Below are 16,165 nucleotides of genomic sequence, written 5' to 3'. Positions count from 1 at the left end.
GAGGTTTGAATGATCCTATAAAGCATTCAGAATTGCGTAGACTCATCCATCAAGAGAGGATAGCTTTTTTTGGTTTGGTTGAAACTCGAGTTAAAGACAAGAATAAAGATAATGTTTCTAAACTTCTTCTGCGTTCTTGGTCCTTCTTGTATAATTATGATTTCTCTTGTCGTGGTCGTATTTGGGTTTGTTGGAATGCTGATACGGTGAAGGTGGATGTTGTTGGAATGTCAGACCAGGCTATTCATGTTTCTGTCACTATATTAGCTACCAAAATCAGTTTCAATACTTCAATTATTTATGGAGACAACAATGCTTCCTTACGTGAGACATTATGGGCTGATATAGTGAGTCGTAGTGATGGATGGGAGTCAACCCCGTGGATTCTTATGGGTGACTTTAATGCTATCCGCAACCAGTCGGACAGGTTAGGAGGGTCTACTACGTGGGCTGGTACCATGGACAGATTGGATACATGTATTCGAGAAGCGAAAGTAGATGATCTTCGGTATTCAGGAATGCATTATACTTGGTCGAACCAATGTCCTGAGAATCTGATCATGCGGAAACTAGATAGAGTACTTGTTAATGAGAAGTGGAATCTGAACTTTCCATTATCGGAAGCGAGATTTTTGCCTTCGGGTATGTCAGACCATTCTCCTATGGTGGTAAAGGTTATTGGCAATGATCAGAACATAAAGAAACCATTCAGATTCTTCGATATGTGGATGGATCATGACGAGTTCATGCCCTTGGTGAAGAAGGTATGGGATCAGAATTCGGGGGGTTGTCCAATGTATCAGCTGTGTTGCAAATTAAGAAAGCTAAAGCAGGAATTGAAACTTTTCAATATGGCTCACTTCTCTAACATTTCAGATAGAGTTAAAGATGCAAAAAACGAAATGGATAGAGCTCAACAGGCTCTGCATACAGCGCATGAGAATCCAATTTTGCGCATGCGAGAAAGGGATGCTGTTCGTCTATACGCTTCTACCGTCAGGGCTGAAGAGAGTTTTTTCAAACAGAAGGCAAGGATACAATGGCTTAGCTTGAGGGATCAGAATACTAGCTACTTTCACAAATCAGTAAATGGAAGACAGAATAGAAATAAGCTTCTATCACTTACAAGGGAGGATGGAGAGGTTGTCGAAGGACACGAGGCAGTCAAATCAGAAGTAATTGCATACTTCCATCGTGTGTTAGGAGTGGATCAGATGCCTAGGGTTCTGAACGAGGAAGTGATGGACTCGGCAATTAACTTGAAACTGTCTTCAACGCAACAGCATCTACTCGCACAAGATGTAACAAGGGAGGAGATTAAGCATGCTATGTTTAGTTTGAAGAACAACAAAGCCCCTGGTCCGGATGGCTTTAACGCAGGTTTCTTCAAAAGAATGTGGCACATAGTTGGGGAAGATGTAATCAACGCTGTTAGATCCTTCTTTCAGACTCGTAGAATGCTTAAAGAAATGAATGCTACATCCATTTCTCTTATTCCTAAAGTTGCTAATCCTACAAGGTTGACTGATTTTCGTCCTATATCTTGCTGCAATACAGTGTACAAATGCATCGCTAAGATTCTAGCTGGGAGAATCAAAGTTGTTTTGCCATCCTTAGTTGGTCCATATCAGACTGCTTTTATCTCAGGACGGCGAATCAGTGATAACATTCTTTTGTCTCAGGAACTAATGAAAGGCTATCATAAATCTACGGGACCTGCTCGTTGTGCTATGAAAGTTGATCTGATGAAGGCTTATGACTCGGTGCGGTGGGATTTCGTTGACGCCATGTTAATAAAAATGGGATTCCCTAGAACAGTCATTGATTGGATCATGGTTTGTGTTACATCATGTCAATTCTCTATCAACGTCAATGGTGAGCTTGCAGGTTACTTTCAAGGGGGAAGAGGGCTGAGACAAGGGGATCCATTGTCGCCATATTTGTTTGTCCTATGTATGGAAATCCTTTCGGGGCTATTCGGCAAGATGAGTGCCAACCAAGAATTCAAGTTCCACTGGAGATGCAAGAAGGACAAAATTTCTCATCTTTGTTTTGCTGACGACTTGATGATTTTTAGCAACGGGGATGTAAAGTCAATTCGTATGATCAGAACGGTGCTCACAAAGTTTCAAGACCTATCAGGTCTGTATCCAAATCCAAACAAAAGTGACATCTTCTTGAGCGGTGTTTTAAATGCTGAGAAGGAGCAAATTATTCATATTCTTGGGTTTAGAGAGGGGGAGCTCCCTATGAAATATTTGGGAGTACCTCTTCTCTCATCCAGACTAAAGGCTGTTTATTGTAAGGGCCTCGTGGATCGAATCACCTCTAAAGTTCGACATTGGACTTGTCGAACACTCTCGTATGCAGGACGGGTACAACTGATTAATTCAGTCTTATTTTCCATACAAGTCTATTGGGCATCTCTCTTTCTCTTACCTGGGCAAGTAATTAAAAATGTGGAGCAAATTATGAAATCCTTTCTTTGGTCAGGTTCAGATATGAGAACTACTGGGGCTAAAGTGGCTTGGGATCAGGTATGTCTTCCAAAAAAGGAGGGGGGGCTAGGAATAAAACGGATAACAGAATGGAACAAGATTGCTTTTTTGAAACACATTTGGAACCTGTGCAATGACTCAGATGGCTCAATATGGTCTACTTGGATCAGATCCAATCTGTTGCGAGGTAGGAATTTCTGGACAATCAAGACACCACAGAATTGCTCTTGGGCTTGGGGAAAGATTCTAAAGCTCAGATCTTTAGCATGGCCGAAGATGAAGTACATCATAGGAGATGGAATGACAACCTCTCTCTGGTTTGACAATTGGCATCCTCACAGCCCACTCGCGGATTCTTACGGGGAAAGATTCATCTATGATTCAGGTATGGCCAAGAACGCGAAGGTGAATGTGCTAATTCATAACTCAGAATGGAAAACTCCTACCACCCAAGCTATTGGCTGGCACCCCATTATAGAAGCTATTCCTTCCAATTCTAATCCTAAAATGGAGCAAAAGGATGAGATAGTTTGGTTGGATTCACCAAATCACAGATTCTCGATCAAAGTAGCTTGGGAACAACTAAGACGTCATCGTCAGATGGTTGAATGGCATGACATTGTGTGGTTCAAGAATGCTGTTCCAAGACATTCATTTCTTCTATGGATGGCTGTCCAACAGAAACTCACAACTCAAGATAAACTTCATCGGTTTGGTATACATGGTCCCAATAGATGCTCGCTCTGTCTCCGCAACAATGAGGATCACAACCACTTGTTCTTTGAATGCTCCTATACTAAAGCGATCTGGTGGGATGTTTGTGACAGATGCGACATTCCAAGAATGACAAAAGGCTGGGATGAATGGATTCGATGGGCCACTGTCTCTTGGCATGGCAAGAGTTTCGTCAATTTTTCTCGTAAACTGAGTTTCGCAGCTACAGTGTATCATGTATGGCAAGAACGGAATGCAAGGATCTTTGCTGGAATGTCTAGAACTTCGAATTTGGTCTTTAATCAAATCGAATGTATCATTCGTGATAAGCTTGATTTGATGAGGAATGTCGCACCAACAAATGAAAACAAAAGGATCCAACGAGCTTGGAGGGTGAATACCATAGATTTTTAATTTGTTAGTTAGCTGGTTGTACTGGTTTCCCTAACGAATCCAGTGAGGTTTCAGTGTTATGGTCGATGGCTAGCTTGTAGCCATCTATTGTTTTATGTTTCTGTTATCATTGTAAATCTGGGGTATGCCCCTTATAATGTTTGTATCTTCTTCTTTTAATACATACGTCAACTTACCAAAAAAAAAAAAAACATTGTGGCTGATGACACGACCAAAAGATTAATGTCTTCTCCCAAGTGTAGGAGTGTTAAAGTAATAAATAACCCGGCAAGACCGGGGTCGAACCACAGGAAAGTTAACTGTACAAACTACAAATAAAGAAATAGACAATAACAAAAAAGGAGTTGAAGAGAGCTCTGAGATGTGATATTGATGTAAGGATTTAAACAAATATAAAACAATGTCAAGGTTAGAGGATCCACTAATGGTATTTCAAAAAAGTATAATATAAACTCTTTTTATTATTCAACTGGAAACCACACACAAAGGAGGTTCCAATCGGATTATAAATTGTTAACATGATTACATTAATTATCTTATTTGAATAATGCTAATACTTGTAAATGTTGTCAGGTATCATGATGATAACTTATGTTAACAACAAATCAAGTTCCTTTCATAGCACAGGTGTCGGTTATACCATACAGTTGGGCTATGAAGTGCCAAGTATTTTTTGTACCTACAACATAAATCTAGATTAACCATTTAACAAGCAAAGTATTAAGAGTGAATAAGATAATAAATACAAAACATGTTAGTATCAAACATTGAAGTCCATGTTGAGTTTTTATTATACTTATTCTTACACCATTAGTGTAACCTTTTCACCTTGACATAATAAACTTAACTAAACATAATGAAGAAGAGAAACATAGATAAACAAGATAAAAACATAATTATATAAGTATAGTAAAGGAAATGAAAAGCATAAACAAGAGATTAAGTAAAATATAACATGGAATAAAACTTGAACATTACAAAATACAAATAAAGAGAGCAAGACAAAAAATCTTGATTTGAAAACCAAGATGCCTAAATGCATGACAAATACCTCCGTTTATAGGCCAAAATTTGAAACTATTGATTTGATGACTAATTGTTGAGTGGATGGCCACCTCTTGACTTAGTAACACTCCTTATCTTCTTGTTTGCAGAAAACATCATTTTAAAATCAGAATTTGAATAGATAGTCCCCATTAAAATTCTGGGAAATTGTCTTAGCTTCCCAAAAAAACAAGAATCGGTGCATTTGGAGTTTTTGAACTTGAGATATGGGCTGAACACTGAACAGTGTCTGGACTGTAGGACACATTCCAACTTTCCTGTTGTTGCTACCATTTGAACTCGAAAATGGCACTTTTAAATCTTGGACTCTTCATGAAAATTTTAGGTCTATGTCTTAGCTTTGCATACATATAAACTAGACCTAAATCTAAGTTCTAGAGCTCCAGTTATGATTCAATAACCGAATGGTGTTTCAATTTGGACTTAACCAACATCTCTTTTTTAAGCTTAGCCCAGGTCTTCTCAATTTCAGTAGTTAAACTCATCAATCAATCATTTGATTTATGTGATAGACCTGCATTTAAGATGAACATTTACCATAAATTAAAGATATTTTATATTATTAGACATGTTATTATAAAACATGCTCTAGTTAAGGAGTTATTAATACTTTAAGTGCAAAATGAAGATATAAAACCTTGATAAAAATGCACTTTTAAGTACTAATCATACCCCCCAACCACTTTATTACTAATCCCTAGTAATTGAAGCATTAAAATAGAAAAATATTTTGCAAGTTCCACAAAGCAAGGCATTCATCATTCAACTTCCATTAATCTATCCAAATAAACAAACTCTCATTAGATTTATTTATCTGCTTTATACTTCTTAAACAAGATATTAGTAAACCTTCCTTTTGTACTCAATATATCAACACATAGTTATGGGGCTCTTCTTGAAAGAAAACAAAATTTTGTTCTAATGTGTAAGGTTAATTTTCTTAGGTTGGGATTATTATCCTTTTTTTTTTCTCTTTGTTTTTTTTAATACACACACACACACACACACACACATAGAACTTAAAACACAATGCATCTTTAACCCATGTAACGAGCTTTCGGCTAATGACTCCCAGACCAGTTGGTATTAGGGCACTAGGTGTTGAGACACCCCTACGAGTTTAGTAACTCAGGTTGCAGATACTGATACATAGATAGTGGAATGTTTGATTCCCTTAAGCTTTTCTTCTTAACCCATGTAACAAGCACTAGGCTAATGGGTCCCAAGTTTGTTGATTTTAGAGTATTAGGTGTTAAAACACCCCTTCGATCTTAATTGCTTAGGTTAGGGAAGCTACGAAACTAAACTTATCTACGTTTTTATTATCATCAATATTATCAATTTTTTTTTGCAAATTATATACAATCCATTTTCCTTAGTTGTTACCTTTAACAAAAAAACATAAGAAATAGATGCGGATCATACGACATTGTTGCGTAAAAGGCTTAGTTACGCAAGAGTTTGCGTTGAGATAGATGCTTCGAAGACGTTGGTTAAGGAATATGATCTTCGCTGTCCAAATGGGTTATTCATAACAATTTCAGCTGAATACGAATGGATACCGTCGAAGTGCAGTAATTGCAATGTCTTTGGACACACCACAGCGCTATGTGCTACTAATAACATTGATAATCTTAAAGTGGTGGCAGAGGGTAAGAGGAATCTAGGAGCTATGAACTCTAAATCTGCGGATAACAAGCCGAATCAGTTTCAGTGGCAGGTAGTTGGTAAACGAAACAAGGGTTCTGTGAGTGGGGAGAATGCTCCCTTGGCATCTAAAGTGGGTAATTGTGATGAGAATGGTTGTTCAACATCTGGTATACATATGCCTGATTGTAATATGAATGATCATGCGACATCAGATGTGTGCAATGCTGGTTGTCATGAAGATGAAAATCCTTCCTCTCCTCTTGTCTTGAAGAGTTTACGAGAAGACATGAAACAGGAGCAAGGGGCTGCAAGTACTGCTTTAGATCAAGATATGGACGCAATGGGAGGTGATACAGATGGGGAACCAACCGATATCATGACAACCCCTCAAACCCTGAATTCCACCGAAAGGGAAACTGTTAATCAGTTAGCTATTAAGGCTAGAGACTCTCTAGAGAAAAAGAAAAGGGGTTCAAAAGCCTCTTCAAAGAAGAATCAGAAATCTGGCTCCTCTCCAGGAGGCACGTCAAGGTAATCTTTGTGTTGTTGTTTGTACTCCTCTCTATTTTCCTATGATTATTGGATGTTGGAATATTAGAGGTCTGAATGATCCTATAAAGCATTCAGAATTGCGTAGACTCATCCATCAAGAGAGGATAGCTTTTTTTGGTTTGGTTGAAACTCGAGTTAAAGACAAGAATAAAGATAATGTTTCTAAACTTCTTCTGCGTTCTTGGTCCTTCTTGTATAATTATGATTTCTCTTGTCGTGGTCGTATTTGGGTTTGTTGGAATGCTGATACGGTGAAGGTGGATGTTGTTGGAATGTCAGACCAGGCTATTCATGTTTCTGTCACTATATTAGCTACCAAAATCAGTTTCAATACTTCAATTATTTATGGAGACAACAATGCTTCCTTACGTGAAGCATTATGGGCTGATATAGTGAGTCGTAGTGATGGATGGGAGTCAACCCCGTGGATTCTTATGGGTGACTTTAATGCTATCCGCAACCAGTCGGACAGGTTAGGAGGGTCTACTACGTGGGCTGGTACCATGGACAGATTGGATACATGTATTCGAGAAGCGAAAGTAGATGATCTTCGGTATTCAGGAATGCATTATACTTGGTCGAACCAATGTCCTGAGAATCTGATCATGCGGAAACTAGAAAGAGTACTTGTTAATGAGAAGTGGAATCTGAACTTTCCATTATCGGAAGTGAGATTTTTGCCTTCGGGTATGTCAGACCATTCTCCTATGGTGGTAAAGGTTATTGGCAATGATCAGAACATAAAGAAACCGTTCAGATTCTTCGATATGTGGATGGATCATGACGAGTTCATGCCCTTGGTGAAGAAGGTATGGGATCAGAATTCGGGGGGTTGTCCAATGTATCAGCTGTGTTGCAAATTAAGAAAGCTAAAGCAGGAATTGAAACTTTTCAATATGGCTCACTTCTCTAACATTTCAGATAGAGTTAAAGATGCAAAAAACGAAATGGATAAGGCTCAACAGGCTCTGCATACAGCGCATGAGAATCCAATTTTGCGCATGCGAGAAAGGGATGCTGTTCGTCTATACGCTTCTACCGTCAGGGCTGAAGAGAGTTTTTTCAAACAGAAAGCAAGGATACAATGGCTTAGCTTGGGGGATCAGAATACTAGCTACTTTCACAAATCAGTAAATGGAAGACAAAATAGAAATAAGCTTCTATCACTTACAAGGGAGGATGGAGAGGTTGTCGAAGGACACGAGGCAGTCAAATCAGAAGTAATTGCATACTTCCATCGTGTGTTAGGAGTGGATCAGATGCCTAGGGTTCTGAACGAGGAAGTGATGGACTCGGCAATTAACTTGAAACTGTCTTCAACGCAACAGCATCTACTCGCACAAGATGTAACAAGGGAGGAGATTAAGCATGCTATGTTTAGTTTGAAGAACAACAAAGCCCCTGGTCCGGATGGCTTTAACGCAGGTTTCTTCAAAAGAATGTGGCACATAGTTGGGGAAGATGTAATCAACGCTGTTAGATCCTTCTTTCAGACTCGTAGAATGCTTAAAGAAATGAATGCCACATCCATTTCTCTTATTCCTAAAGTTGCTAATCCTACAAGGTTGACTGATTTTCGTCCTATATCTTGCTGCAATACAGTGTACAAATGCATCGCTAAGATTCTAGCTGGGAGAATCAAAGTTGTTTTGCCATCCTTAGTTGGTCCATATCAGACTGCTTTTATCTCAGGACGGCGAATCAGTGATAACATTCTTTTGTCTCAGGAACTAATGAAAGGCTATCATAAATCTACGGGACCTGCTCGTTGTGCTATGAAAGTTGATCTGATGAAGGCTTATGACTCGGTGCGGTGGGATTTCGTTGACGCCATGTTAATAAAAATGGGATTCCCTAGAACAGTCATTGAGTGGATCATGGTTTGTGTTACATCATGTCAATTCTCTATCAACGTCAATGGTGAGCTTGCAGGTTACTTTCAAGGGGGAAGAGGGCTATGACAAGGGGATCCATTGTCGCCATATTTGTTTGTCCTATGTATGGAAATCCTTTCGGGGCTATTCTGCAAGATGAGTGCCAACCAAGAATTCAAGTTCCACTGGAGATGCAAGAAGGACAAAATTTCTCATCTTTGTTTTGCTGACGACTTGATGATTTTTAGCAACGGGGATGTAAACTCAATTCGTATGATCAGAACGGTGCTCACAAAGTTTCAAGACCTATCAGGTCTGTATCCAAATCCAAACAAAAGTGACATCTTCTTGAGCGGTGTGTTAAATGCTGAGAAGGAGCAAATTATTCATATTCCTGGGTTTAGAGAGGGGGAGCTCCCTATGAAATATTTGGGAGTACCTCTTCTCTCATCCAGACTAAAGGCTGTTTATTGTAAGGGCCTCGTGGATCGAATCACCTCTAAAGTTCGACATTGGACTTGTCGAACACTCTCGTATGCAGGACGGGTACAACTGATTAATTCAGTCTTATTTTCCATACAAGTCTATTGGGCATCTCTCTTTCTCTTACCTGGGCAAGTAATTAAAAATGTGGAGCAAATTATGAAATCCTTTCTTTGGTCAGGTTCAGATATGAGAACTACTGGGGCTAAAGTGGCTTGGGATCAGGTATGTCTTCCAAAAAAGGAGGGGGGGCTAGGAATAAAACGGATAACAGAATGGAACAAGATTGCTTTGTTGAAACACATTTGGAACCTGTGCAATGACTCAGATGGCTCAATATGGTCTACTTGGATCAGATCCAATCTGTTGCGAGGTAGGAATTTCTGGACAATCAAGACACCACAGAATTGCTCTTGGGCTTGGGGAAAGATTCTAAAGCTGAGATCCTTAGCATGGCCGAAGATGAAGTACATCATAGGAGATGGAATGACAACCTCTCTATGGTTTGACAATTGGCATCCTCACAGCCCACTCGCGGATTCTTACGGGGAAAGATTCATCTATGATTCAGGTATGGCCAAGAACGCGAAGGTGAATGTGCTAATTCATAACTCAGAATGGAAAACTCCTACCACCCAAGCTATTGGCTGGCAACCCATTATAGAAGCTATTCCTTCCAATTCTAATCCTAAAATGGGGCAAAAGGATGAGATAGTTTGGTTGGATTCACCAAATCACAGATTCTCGATCAAAGTAGCTTGGGAACAACTAAGACGTCATCGTCAGATGGTTGAATGGCATGACATTGTGTGGTTCAAGAATGCTGTTCCAAGACATTCATTTCTTCTATGGATGGCTGTCCAACAGAAACTCACAACTCAAGATAAACTTCATCGGTTTGGTATACATGGTCCCAATAGATGCTCGCTCTGTCTCCGCAACAATGAGGATCACAACCACTTGTTCTTTGAATGCTCCTATACTAAAGCGATCTGGTGGGATGTTTGTGACAGATGCGACATTCCAAGAATGACAAAAGGCTGGGATGAATGGATTCGATGGGCCACTTTCTCTTGGCATGGCAAGAGTTTCGTCAATTTTTCTCGTAAACTAAGTTTTGCAGCTACAGTGTATCATGTATGGCAAGAACGGAATGCAAGGATCTTTGCTGGAATGTCTAGAACTTCGAATTTGGTCTTTAATCAAATCGAATGTATCATTCGTGATAAGCTTGATTTGATGAGGAATGTCGCACCAACAAATGAAAACAAAAGGATCCAACGAGCTTGGAGGGTGAATACCATAGATTCTTAATTTGTTAGTTAGCTGGTTGTATTGGTTTCCCTAACTAATCCAGTGAGGTTTCAGTGTTATGGTCGGTGGCTAGCTTGTAGCCATCTGTTGTTTTATGTTTCTGTTATCATTGTAAATCTGGGGTATGCCCCTTATAATGTTTGTATCTTCTTCTTTTAATACATACGTCAACTTACCAAAAAAAAAAAAACATAAGAAATGTAATAATCTAATGTGCAATCCACAATCATATGTTAAAGTGTGTGTGTGATAATGAAGGTTTAAGAATACTTGTTAAATGAGTATATAAGCAGAATAAATTGATAACAATGCGAGAGTTTGTAAACCTGAATATTTCAAGAAGTATTCTGATAAACCTTGATAAGAATATTTACTTAGATGCGTCTCAAGAGTTAATAAAATTCCTCCTTACTCTGCCATCCTAGTAACAATTTTGTCAAATGGTTTTAATAATAGCAAAAAAAAAAAACAGTTAGGATGTTAGTTTTTTTTTATGTCGACTACTACCCTCTCCCCCTAATCAAAACGAGACATTGTCCTCAATATCCTAAGGTAGAAAGATAGAGTATAGAAGACATCACCTGAAACAACGAACACTAACAAACCTGAAACACACTTAAACAAATATAAGAAATAACAAAACAAAATAATATGCTACTAATAAAACCAAAAGACACAAGGTTTCACAAACAAAGGCTCAAATCCAATCTAAGCTTTTTACGGCTTTCCATAGTTGACCAATTTATGCGACTCATGAAGGGATCAATTACAAAGATGAAAGATTGTAGTTGGTAAATTAATTGTTCAGCAGTAGTAGCAGAGATTATGATTTGTCGTGCCAAAAATGTTAGAAATTCCTGTTCCACAGCTTGATCAAGAAAAGACAACAAATTATCATAAAAACTATTAACATTTAACAAACCTATAGGTTTATGGTGAATGTGCAATTAGGCCCAAGAGAAAATATGAAAGCTCTTTTCTAATGTGCCTAGACCACCTGGTAAGGTAATGAAGACATCAGCATGGTTAAACATTGCATTCATTCGATCAGACATTGTGGAGACCTGTAGTTTCTCTCCAATTGTTTTTCCAATGATGTTTCCTTTTTCTAAAGCTTTGGGGATGACTCCCAAAACTTGACTTCCTCCTAAAAATGCAACTATTGACACCCCCCATTAACCCAAGGCTGCCTGATTAGTACTTGAAAGTGTATTCTCATTAAGGCTTTATATCATCATATTGCACTAAAGTATCCATATTTTATAATAACAAGTTTGATAATATAATATATCTTTAATTTATGATAAATACTTGTTTTGAATGCAGGTATATCTCATAATTCAAAGAATTGATTGATATGATTAACTATTGAAATTAAGAAGACAAAGAAAGGACTAATAAAAGAGATGCTGGTTCAAACTAGAACACCATTCGATTGTTGGGTTATGACTAGAGCTGTAGACCTTGGATTTAGGTTTGCTTTATATGTACGGAAAGCTAAGACATTGATCTAAAACTTTCATGAGGAATGCAAGATTCAATTATGTCGTTTTCAAGTTCAAATCTTAGCATCAACAAAGAAGTCAGAATCTGTCCTACAACTAAGACTATTCGGTTTTCAGCTCATATCTCAAGTTCTAGAAGTCCAAATGAGCTCTGGTTTTTTTTTTAAAGCTGAGACAATTGCCCACAACTTTCATTAGTACAATAGGCTCTATTTTGATATTAGCAATGACGTTTTGGCCAGCCAACAATATCAATAACCAGCCAACAATGTCAAAAACCAGCCACCAAGTCAATGGTTGGCCACCAACTATTTTCTTAGTTAACCAATCAATAGTTCTGAATTTTAGCCTATAAAAGGAAGCATTTGCCATGTATTTAGTCATCTTGTTATTTAGATCAAGATCACCTTCTTGATTTCTTTCTTTATATTTTTGTAATGCTTAAGTTTTGCTTTCATTAGTCACTTGTTTATGCTTTTTCATTTCCTTTCCTATACTTAGTTAACTTATATCATGTTTATGTTCTTATATTGTTTATTTATGTTTTTCTTGTTCATTATGTTTAGCTAAGTTAATTATGTCAAGGTGAAAAGGTTTCACTAATGGTGTTAGAATAGGTATAATATAAACAATGTTTATATCCAAAAAAGTTTGCTATTAACATGCCTTATTTTTTTATCTTACTAATTCGTAATACCTTACTTGTTAAATGGTTAATCTAGATTTGTGTTGTATAACACTTGGTACATCAAATGTTTGATCTTTCATAGTTTTCGATCGACATCGTTGTTATGCGAGGAGCTTGATTTGTTGTTAACATAAGTTAGCAACATGAATGCTTGATGATATTTACAAGTATTATGTTACTTAGATAAGATGATTAATATAATTTTGTTAATAATTTATAATGAGCTAATAACGATAAATCATCCGATTGGAACCTCATTTGTGTGTGGTTTCCAGTTGAGTAATAAAAAGAGTTTATACTTTATTTATTTCTAATACTATATTAGTAGATCCTCTAACCTTGACAACTATTTTTATCATTGTTTAGTCTTCACATTAGTCTTTTCATCTCAAAGTCCTCTTGAAATCATCATCATCATCATCATCATCATCATCATCATCATCATTATTATTATTATTATTATTATTTATAATTTATATAGTTCACCTCCTTGTGGTTCGACCTCGGTCTTGCCGGGTTATTTATTACTTTGACACTCCTGCACTTGCGATAAGACATCAACTCTTTGATCGTTTTTTTTTTGGTAAGTTGACATATGTATTAAAAGAAGAAGATACAAACATTATAAGGGGCATACCCCAGATTTACAATGATAACAGAAACATAAAACAACATATGGCTACAGGCTAGCCACCGACCAAAACTGAAACATCACTAGATTCGTTAGGGAAACCAATACAACCAGCTAACTAACAAATTAAGAATCTATGGTATTCACCCTCCAAGCTCGCTGGATCCTTTTGTTTTCATTTGTTGGTACGACATTCCTCATCAAATCAAGCTTATCACGAATGATACATTCGATTTGATTAAAGACCAAATTCGAAGTTCTAGACATTCCAGCAAAGATCCTTGCATTCCGTTCTTGCCATACATGATACACTGTAGCCCCTTGCTCCTGTTTCATGTCTTCTCGTAAACTCTTCAAGACAAGAGGAGAGGAAGGATTTTCATCTTCATGAGAACCAACATTGCACACATCTGATGTCGCATGATCATTCATATTACAATCAGGCATATGTATACCAGATGTTGAACAACCATTCTCATTACAATTACCCACTTTAGATGCCAAGGGAGCATTCTCCCCACTCACAGAACCCTTGTTTCGTTTACCAACTACCTGCCACTGAAACTGATTCGGCTTGTTATCCGCAGATTTAGAGTTCATAGCTCCTAGATTCCTCTTACCCTCTGCCACCACTTTAAGATTATCAATGTTATTAGTAGCACATAGCGCTGTGGTGTGTCCAAATACATTGCAATTACTGCACTTCGACGGTCTCCATTCGTATTCAGCTGAAATTGTTATGAATAACCCATTTGGACAGCGAAGATCATATTCCTTAACCAACGTCTTCGAAGCATCTATCTCAACGCAAACTCTTGCGTAACTAAGCCTTTTACGCAACAATGTCGTATGATCCGCATGAAGGGGGACTCCAATAGCACTCGCTACACAGCTCAACCCCTTAATAGTCCAATACTCGAGAGGGACATTATACAGCCTAACCCATACTGGAACTCTTGCCAAATCATCTTTCAAAAATTGCATGTTCGGTTGCCAACGTTTAAGCACCAAAGGCCTGTTTGCTATGTGCCATGGGGCTCTTTCCAGCACATTAGTGGCATGATCAACTGAATCAAAGGTGAAGATGAAGAAGCCATTATCCGAAGACAAAACCGTAGGAGCTCCATATTCTTTTGGCAATTGAATTAACCACGGGATACGGTAATTTCTGCCCCACAAAATGACCAACTAGGGTGGATTTCCAAAATTCACAGCCATCTTCAAACACATCAAGTGGAGGAGCTACTGTCACACGACCATCAGTCATAGTAGGGGGAGCAAAGTGCAGATTACGGACTGAACTAATGCCAAGGGTCTTGCTACCCTCATTGTCATCAACATCAGAACCCTTCAAAGCATTTAAAAAATTCAATTTGGGTCTAGGTTTTAGTTGTTCTTGTTGATGAGACCCTACCTTCACCTCATCAACTTTAGAACCCAACACATGGTTCATTTCTGGAACAACATTAGAAGCTTGGGCAGTAGAGTGACTAGCATCAGAATCAGCTTGAAACTGAGAAATCCTCATCTCATGGCTATTCAACATATCTTGCAGTTCTAATCTTAATGTATGTCCAGACTTAACTGGATTGTGTTGTTCAATGTGAGAGCTAACCATTGGAACATTTTCCACATAAGAACATAGAGACATTATGGTAGCATACAAATATTAGAGAGAGCAAAATTCTAATAAGATAAACTGAGTCCAAGAAGCAACCTAAGCTCAGAAATAACAGAATTACGAGGCCAATATCTCCCAGCACACTGATTGTAACAAAAATCCGTTCGGTCAAGACGTAGAGTAGGTTCCGAAGAACAACATACTCAAATATGGTAACGATCCAACGGTGAACAAAGGAGATCAAGCTACGACAAACCACTCTGAAACTAGCAAGAAAAAATGAAACTTTTCCAAAGAACTGTGATTTAATCTTCACATATGGCAAAGGCCTTCATGTCTATGACAGCCATAACAGAAATCATGAAGAAAATCCATGCAATATGCTGCAATTTCACCACTTCTCCATAGTTCCAGAACTGAAAATGCAGAATAGTAGAAATATTGCGAGATCAATATCTCTTACCTCGTTGATTGGATAACAAATCCGTTCGGTCAATGTTGAGAGAAGGTTGGAAGGAACAACATAGTAAAACATGAGAATAATCCAACGGTGGACGGAGTAGATGTAGCTCTGACAGCACCACTCTCTCTCTCCTCTCTCTTTTCAGAAAAAGATAAAGCCTTATCGAAGAATCGAAAAATGACTTACAACTCTTTGATCGTGTCACTACCTCCCCCATACACTAAATGAATCTTTCTCTCAGCAAGTACCGGACCAAGATGATTTGCTGATTCTAAAAATTCCTTTTATTTCCCAAGACTGGATCTACCGAAAACTCAAATATTTCTCATGTGATGACTTGAGGAACCTGCCATTTCTACACACTTCTATATATGTTGAATGTATGGGTTGAGTAGAAATAAAGGGAACGATGAGAAGATTTTATAGATGAGAAATTGAGAATGCAATCATACCACCTATATGTAGGTCAACTGGAGTCTCTTACACTCTCTCTCTCTCTTCCTATTTTATTTTATTTTATTTTTTTGAAAAAGCATGTGTATGTATATGTAGTTATGATTATGGCTCATATCTTCCCTTGGTTTTATGTCCAAGAATGGCTTAAACGCCCTTTATGGGTCGTAGATACGCTTCCTATCCAGTTTTCTTAAAAACTCGCAAACACGGTCTTTTTTATTCAGATTCCCAAGACTA

This window comes from Populus nigra, chromosome 7 (assembly GCF_951802175.1).
Source record: "Populus nigra chromosome 7, ddPopNigr1.1, whole genome shotgun sequence".
Taxonomy (NCBI): Eukaryota; Viridiplantae; Streptophyta; class Magnoliopsida; order Malpighiales; family Salicaceae; genus Populus; species Populus nigra.
Note: the sequence above shows the minus strand (reverse complement) of the source record.